This window comes from Amblyraja radiata, chromosome 23, assembly GCF_010909765.2.
Source record: "Amblyraja radiata isolate CabotCenter1 chromosome 23, sAmbRad1.1.pri, whole genome shotgun sequence".
NCBI classification, from domain to species: domain Eukaryota; kingdom Metazoa; phylum Chordata; class Chondrichthyes; order Rajiformes; family Rajidae; genus Amblyraja; species Amblyraja radiata.
The window spans coordinates 20,806,753-20,814,018 of NC_045978.1; positions in this window are offsets into that span (position 1 = coordinate 20,806,753).

A 7,266-nucleotide genomic window follows, 5' to 3' on the forward strand; every position below is an offset into this window, starting at 1 on the left:
AAGCGCTAATCTGTGTCATTTCAATTCTATGATGTGTGATAAATTGTTTTGTTCGGCTGAAACTGCAATTATAACAAATCAACTTATTTAGTATGTTTAAGAAAGAACTGCAGATGCTGGAAAAAGGGTCCCATCGAGACCCTTCTTACGCGATGTTTCGGGTCGAGAGGGAGTTAGATGTGGCCCTTGTGGCTAAAGGGATCAGGGGGTATGGAGAGAAGGCAGGTACAGGATACTGAGTTGGATGATCAGCCATGATCGTATTGAATGGCGGTGCAGGCTCGAAGGGCCGAATGGCCTACTCCTGAACCTATTTTCTATGTTTCTATGTTTCTTCTGAAATGTCGTCTATTCCTTCTTTCCATAGATGCTGCCTCACCCGCTGAGTTTCTCCAACTTATGTTCCTTTTCATAGATCTGACCACACATCAGCAAATCAAGATGCTCAATTCTTACTCTGTTCACAATTGCCAAACAGGGCTAGTTAGTTGAGCTCATTGTCACGTGTACCGAGATACAGTGAAAAGATTTTTATAAGGTGCTATCCAGTCAGTATACATGATTACATATAATCTAATCAATACTATAGTATAATCAATACCATACATGATTACAGCCAAGCCATTCACAGTGTACAGATACAGGATAAAGGGAATAATGTATAGTGCAAGATAATGTCCAATAAAGTCCAGTAAAGTCCCCCCATCCCCCACCCTCCACCACCACCTTGATCCCAGTCCCCTTTACATTTCACTCTTCCTCTTCTCTCTTTGTCTCACACCCTTTTGTCTCATTTTCTTATCTGGGCTTTGATGTTACAAGTTATTGTGACTTTTAGGCTTACCATGAAATAAATCTCACCCCAGTCATTCCCTCTTCTCCCCTCTCTCATCAGGCTAGAGGTACAGCAGTGTGAAAATGCATACCTCCAGATTCAGGGACAGTTTCTTCCCAGCTAGTAGCAGGCAACTATCACCAACTAGAGAGTGGTCCGACTCCTGAGCCACCATCTACCTCGTTGGATCTTCGGACTATCTTTAATCAGACTATAGTGGACTTTATCTTGCACTAAACGTTATTCCAAGCTTTTGGTTAACTTATTCTTTGGGGCTATCTTTCTGAAATTTCTGGTGCCGTCTTGCATGGAATTCAGGTCATCGATTAAAGATGCCTAATTCCACTGCTAATTTGTTTAAGAAGGAACTGCAGATGCTGGAAAATCGAAGGGACACAAAAATGCTGGAGAAACTCAGCAGGTGCAGCAGCATCAATGCAGCGAAGGAAATAGGCAACGTTTCGGGCCGAAACGTTGCCTATTTCCTTCGCTGCACCCGCTGAGTTTCTCCAGCATTTTTGTGTACCATTGCTAATTTATTGGTCCAAGTCAACATAACTGAGAATTCCATCTAACAACTCTACATTTAACATTGGCCCGTTCTATTTATGATCCCATGTTACTTATCCAGCTGACCAGGAAAATAGATTTTCCCAAATATTCTGTGGTAGAGAATTCCACAGATTCACAACTCTCTGGGTGAAAACACCCCTGTCATTCTCTCTTCTCCCCTCTCCCGTGGGGCAGGAGATGCAGAAGTTTAAAAGCACATACCGCCAGATTCAAGAACAACGTCTTTCCTGCCGTTATCAGACTCTTGAACGGTCTTTTTATTTGCCAAGGAGGAATTCCCGCTCTTCAATCGTTCAATGGTTCTTTATTACCAAGGTGCAGTGAAACTCTTTATTTTTGCATACAGTTCAGTAAATTATAACTATACATAGGCACAATCCCAGGTTGTTTAAAGTGTATAGAAATCTACTTCAGTCTTGAATCAGTCTGAAGAAGTGTCCCGATCCAAAACATCATCTTTCCATTCCCTCCCCAGGTGCTGACTGACCTGCTGAGTTCCATCAGCTCTTTGTGTTTTGCTTCCAATCTACTTTGTTGTGGCCCTTCAAGTTTTCTTCCTCTGCACTTTCTCAGTAGCTACTTTAGTTACTTTAGAGATACAGTGTAGAAACAGGTCCTTCGACTTACCGAGTCTGCTCCGACCAGTGGCATTAACACAATCCTACACACTCGGGACAATTTGCAATTTTATCGAAGCCAATTAACCTACAAACCTGTACGTCTTTGGAGCGTGGGAGGAAACCGGAGCACCCAGAGCAAATCCTCGCGGTCACAGGGAGAACGTACAGTCAGGATCGAACCCAGGTCTCTGGTGCTGTAAGGCAGCAGCTCTACCATTGCATCTCTGTCCCACCGCTTAACCTATTGACTGTAAAAGTGATAAATATTGACAAGGCACCATGGGGCAACTGAACTGCCCTATTTTTCTTTGGAAGTTGTCCTGAGGTATTTTACATTCATTTGAAAGAGCCTGAATGTCTCATCTGAAAGATGGTGTCCCAGTCATGCTGCACTCCCTCACTACTGCTATGATAGGTATGGACTTAGTCATAGTCATACAGCACAGGTGTAGGGCCTTCAGCCCAACACATTCATGCCAACCAATATGCCCCATTTAAGCTACTCCCATTTGCCTGCATTTGGCCCATTTTCCCTCTAAACCTTTCCTGTCCATGTACCTGTGCAAGTGTATATGGATAGGTCTGGACTTCTGATCTCAGGTGTCATGAGAGAAACTTAAACCTGCAGTCGGTGAGAGTGCTGTCAACTGGTCCAAAAGAGACACCAGATGCATCCGAATTTGTTTGTGAGCATGTATGAGTTTTATTGTGCAGTGTCAGTATTAAGAAGTTGCCAGGACTAGAGGCAAGAGTTATAGGGAGAGGTTGGGCAGGCTTGGATATTATTCCTTGGAATGTAGGAGATTGAGGGGTGATCTTGTAGAGATGTATAAAATCATGTGAGGAATAGTGAGGGTAAATGCACAAAGTCTGTTACCCAGGGTAGGGGAATCAAAAACATGAGAGCATAGGTTTAAGATGAGAGGGGCAAGATTTAACAGGATCTCGAGGGGTAGCTGTTTCACCCAGTGGGTGATGGGTGTATGTAACGAGCTGCCAGAGGAAAGGCAGGTATTACTACCGCATTTAAAAGATACTTGGACAGAGACGTGGACAGGAAAGGTTTAGAGGGATATGAATCACATGTGGGCAAATGGAACTAACTTAGATGGGGCATCTTAGTCGGAATGGATGAGTAGGGACGAAGGACTTGTTTCCGTGCTGTATATGCTGTATATGACAATATGCTGTATATGCTTCTATGATTACGAGAGTATTTGTTATTTCTGCTTGGGAGGGACATATTTGGATATCATGGATTTCCCAGCTGCCTATTCCGAAGTGGAATTTTATGGAGGTGTTGCAGTTTTGCTGGAAAGGAATTGATATATTCCTTCAGCTATATTCAGAGGGCACTGTCTGCTCTCACCTGGGACACTTTGTGGGAGGAAACTGAGGGAAAGGAACCCTGCAGGCAGAGTATCTGATGAATATAAATCTCAGCAGTTACAGAAACATCACAGTCGGTGCATTTGTAAGATGTATAATTCCCCCATTGTACTCCACCAACAGCAAAGAACACCACAATCATTTTCAGCTGTTTGAAGGACTGATAGAATCTTTGTTATTACATCTTAAATAAACCAGGACTTTGCTGCACCAATATCGTGACATGGAATATTGGGACGAGCTTAGATTGGGCATTTTTATTTTTTTAATTTATTTTTTTAATTTAACCTTTATTTAACCAGGATAAGTCTCATTGAGATTAAAAATCTCTTTTACAAGAGAGTCCTGGCCAAGACAGGCAGCAGCACAGTTCCACAGTTACAGACAATAATTTTAAAAAAAACAACAGAGAACATATAAATAGAGTCACAGTCAGAACATCATCAAACAAAGCATGTACAGACAGAAGAGCCCGCTTCAACATCATTAAGAAGGGATTTAAATCTGTTTATAGAAACCAGCTCCTTAAGTTTCAGTTCATTCTGCAGCTGGTTCCATGCGAAGGGAGCAGCATAACTAAATGCCCTTTTCCCCAGTTCAGTACGGACTTTAGGTACAGTTAGTAAGAACAAGTCCTCAGAGCGGAGCTGATAAGTTCCTGTGCTTTTTCGAATTACATACTTCTGCAGGTATGAAGGAAGAACACCGAGGATAGTCTTATAAATAAGGATATGCCAATGATGGAGTCTGCGGGTGGACAGGGCAAACCATCCAACTTGAGCATACAAAGTGCAGTGGTGCGTGAGGGTTTTAAAATTAGTAACAAATCTCAGTGCTCCGTGGTAGACCGTGTCCAAAGACTGTAGGCATTTTGAAGATGCATTCATATATAAAACATCACCATAGTCCAACACAGACATAAACGTTGCAACAACAAGTCTTTTTTGACAACAGGTTTTGACAACAGGTTCTTTAGTAACTTGTCAGTTTCTTTGTTGAACTAAATTAAGGCGCATGTTGCAATCAAAAGCGCTTGAACAATTGGTTGGGAAGAAAGCCAAACTGTAAGAAAGGCATCTTAGTTAGCATTGACAAGTTTGCCTCTTTCTGTGCTGTATGACTCTTTGACTCTATTATTATGTACTCCGTCTTCTTGGCATTGAGGTGGAGGCCCACTTTCTTGCACACCGTCTCGACCCTGCTGCGCAGCTCCTGTGCCTCCCCAATCTGGTCTGACAACAGGACGATGTCCTCAGCGAAGTCGAGGTCTGACAAGTTGACTGACCCGATCGTGCACCCTTTCTCTTCATCATTGTCCTTGATTATGCCATGAGGCAGGCACTCAAGGAACATGAAGACCTCGGCTTCACAATCACCCCAAGGTGTTCGAGAAGAATTTGACTAAACTTTCATAATAGTTCATGGTGTTTCCTTTGTCTGCTCTTACTGCTAAATTGACCATTATTGGTAATGGGAGGTAATCAGAAGTTGGTACTCAGGAGGAGTTAATCAGGAGATGATCTCCTGGTAATCAGGAGATGAGGAGGAATTCCTTTAGTCAGAGGGTGGTGAATCTGTGGATATTTTTAAGGTGGCGATTGATACATTCTTGATTAGTATTGATGACAGGAGTTACGGGGAGAAGGCAGGAAAATGGGGTTGAGAAGGAAAGATAGTTCTGACAGGACGATCTTGACTCCCGTAGCCAGCGGCGTTATGCCCCCCCGCATTGGGGCGATCAACTCCTGCATCGGTGGATGTCAGCTCCCCCGCGCTGGATGATCGGACCCTGGGTCAGGGCTGGTCGGGCCTGATTGGGCCTCTGCGCTAGGGATCAGCTCCGATGGAAGTCCACGCCCTGTGGTGGGGGACAAAGCCAGTCAGAGGAGGCCTCCAGCTCCATCGATGGTAGGCCACAGATCAGCCGGAGATGCAATCAGGAAAATAATCGCATCTCCGGCAAGGTTAAAAACTGAAAAAAGTTTCTCCCGACCCACTCCAAGCCGCTGAGAATGTTCTCCCATTCCGACGTCGGAGTTCCATCATCCCGGCGAGAGGGCCTGAGCATCGGGACCCCCATAGCGTTAACAGCGCTGAATACTGAACAACAGAACAACAGAGGAGGATGACTCAACTTTGGTCCCTTCCCTCACAGAGGGAAACTTTGATTCCGCTGTGTGGGGATGTTTGTGTTAAAGACTATCATGTTCTATGTTCTTTTATTCATATGGCTGTATGGTGACTACAAATTTCACTGTACCAATTGGTGCATGTGACAATAAATGTCTCTTGTCTCTTGTAATTATTAATGTGACATTAAGCAGCATAGCATAACATTTTGAGAACTTTGTACAATGTCAATAAATGTTCATGGTTGATCCATGCTACCATATATTGGACTAATTAACAACATGTCTATTTTAAGTACATCAAGATGGCAATGGTTTGTCACTGACTTGTTATTTGCATTGCTCTTCAAAACATTTATTCTTGTATAACCAAACCTATAATCTCCTCTTGGAGGATGGCATGGACCTCTGACAAGTGAATGAAGTCTAATGGGCCTGTCCCACATCGGAGATTTTTTCGGCAACTGCCGGGGACTGTCATAGTCGTAGCAGGTCGACTATTGGACCTCCCCTACGACAATGTCTACAACAATGTCTACAGCAACCTACTACCTAGTCGACGTCAAGCTACCGACAACTGGCGACCCATTAGGACATCCACCTACGACCTATTAGGACCACACCTACGACAACCTACATCCACCCGCGACAAGCTACGACAAGGTAAGACAATTCAGTCGCCGGTTGACGTAAGTTGACGTAGGTAGTCGCCAATAGAATTCACCGAAGTCAGCACCGGTGACAATCTACATCATCCTGACGACAGCACCTACGTCAGGAGTAGTCAAACTGTCGCCGACTGTTGCCGAAAGGTTTTGAACATTTCAAAATCCAGCGGGGACCAGAAAAACGCAGCAATTCTTTGGGCGACTGAGGAGACTACTCACAACCATGCAGGCGACACCCCGGCGACAATGTGGCCAGGGGCGGAAATCCCGGGGGGGTACAGGGGGGACATGCCCCCCCCCCCCCATGCTTTGAGAGGTGGGGGATGATTTCCCCCCCCCCCATGTAGCTGCTTTCTATGGGCTGAATCGAGCAGTTCACGGGGCCTTTCAGCGCCCGGCACGGCTTTAAATCAAGCTGCTGCATCGAGGCGATCGAGGCTCCCGATGTTGAAGCCCCCACCGGCCGATGAAAGACCCCGTGAACGGGTCGATTCAAGCCCACGATTCAGGGCGGACGAAGCTGCTGTTGCTGTTGGCCACGGCTGAAGCCTCGCGTGTGTGCGCATGTGCGTGCGCGGCTGCCAAGAAATTGTATCCCCCACGTGTTTTGACAGCGATTTCCATGCCTGAATGTGGCGACAGCCTAGTCGCCTGGAGTCGTCTAAAAAATCACCTAAGTGGGACAGGGGCATAACTCAACACTGGGAACACCTTCTGCTTCACTAAGTTTGCTCCGATTGACGTTCCATTCTCTTCCAAAAGATCAGCCCCAGCTTACCCTCCCCACTCCCAATGGTGGAAGCACAGCTGTACATTGCTGGTCCAACCTTCATCTAGGTGCATGTTTCTCTGGCCTTCTCCATGTTTCTCAGAACCTTTTCCCCAGGGTGGAAATGTCAAAGTCTAGAGGGCATACCTTTACAATGAATGAAGTAATGTTAAAGGGAGATGTGCAGGGTAAGGTTTTTAAACACAGGGTGGTGGGTGAATAGAATGACCAGCCAGGGGTGGGGTGGAGGCAGATACAATAGCAGTGTATAAGAGGCTTTTGG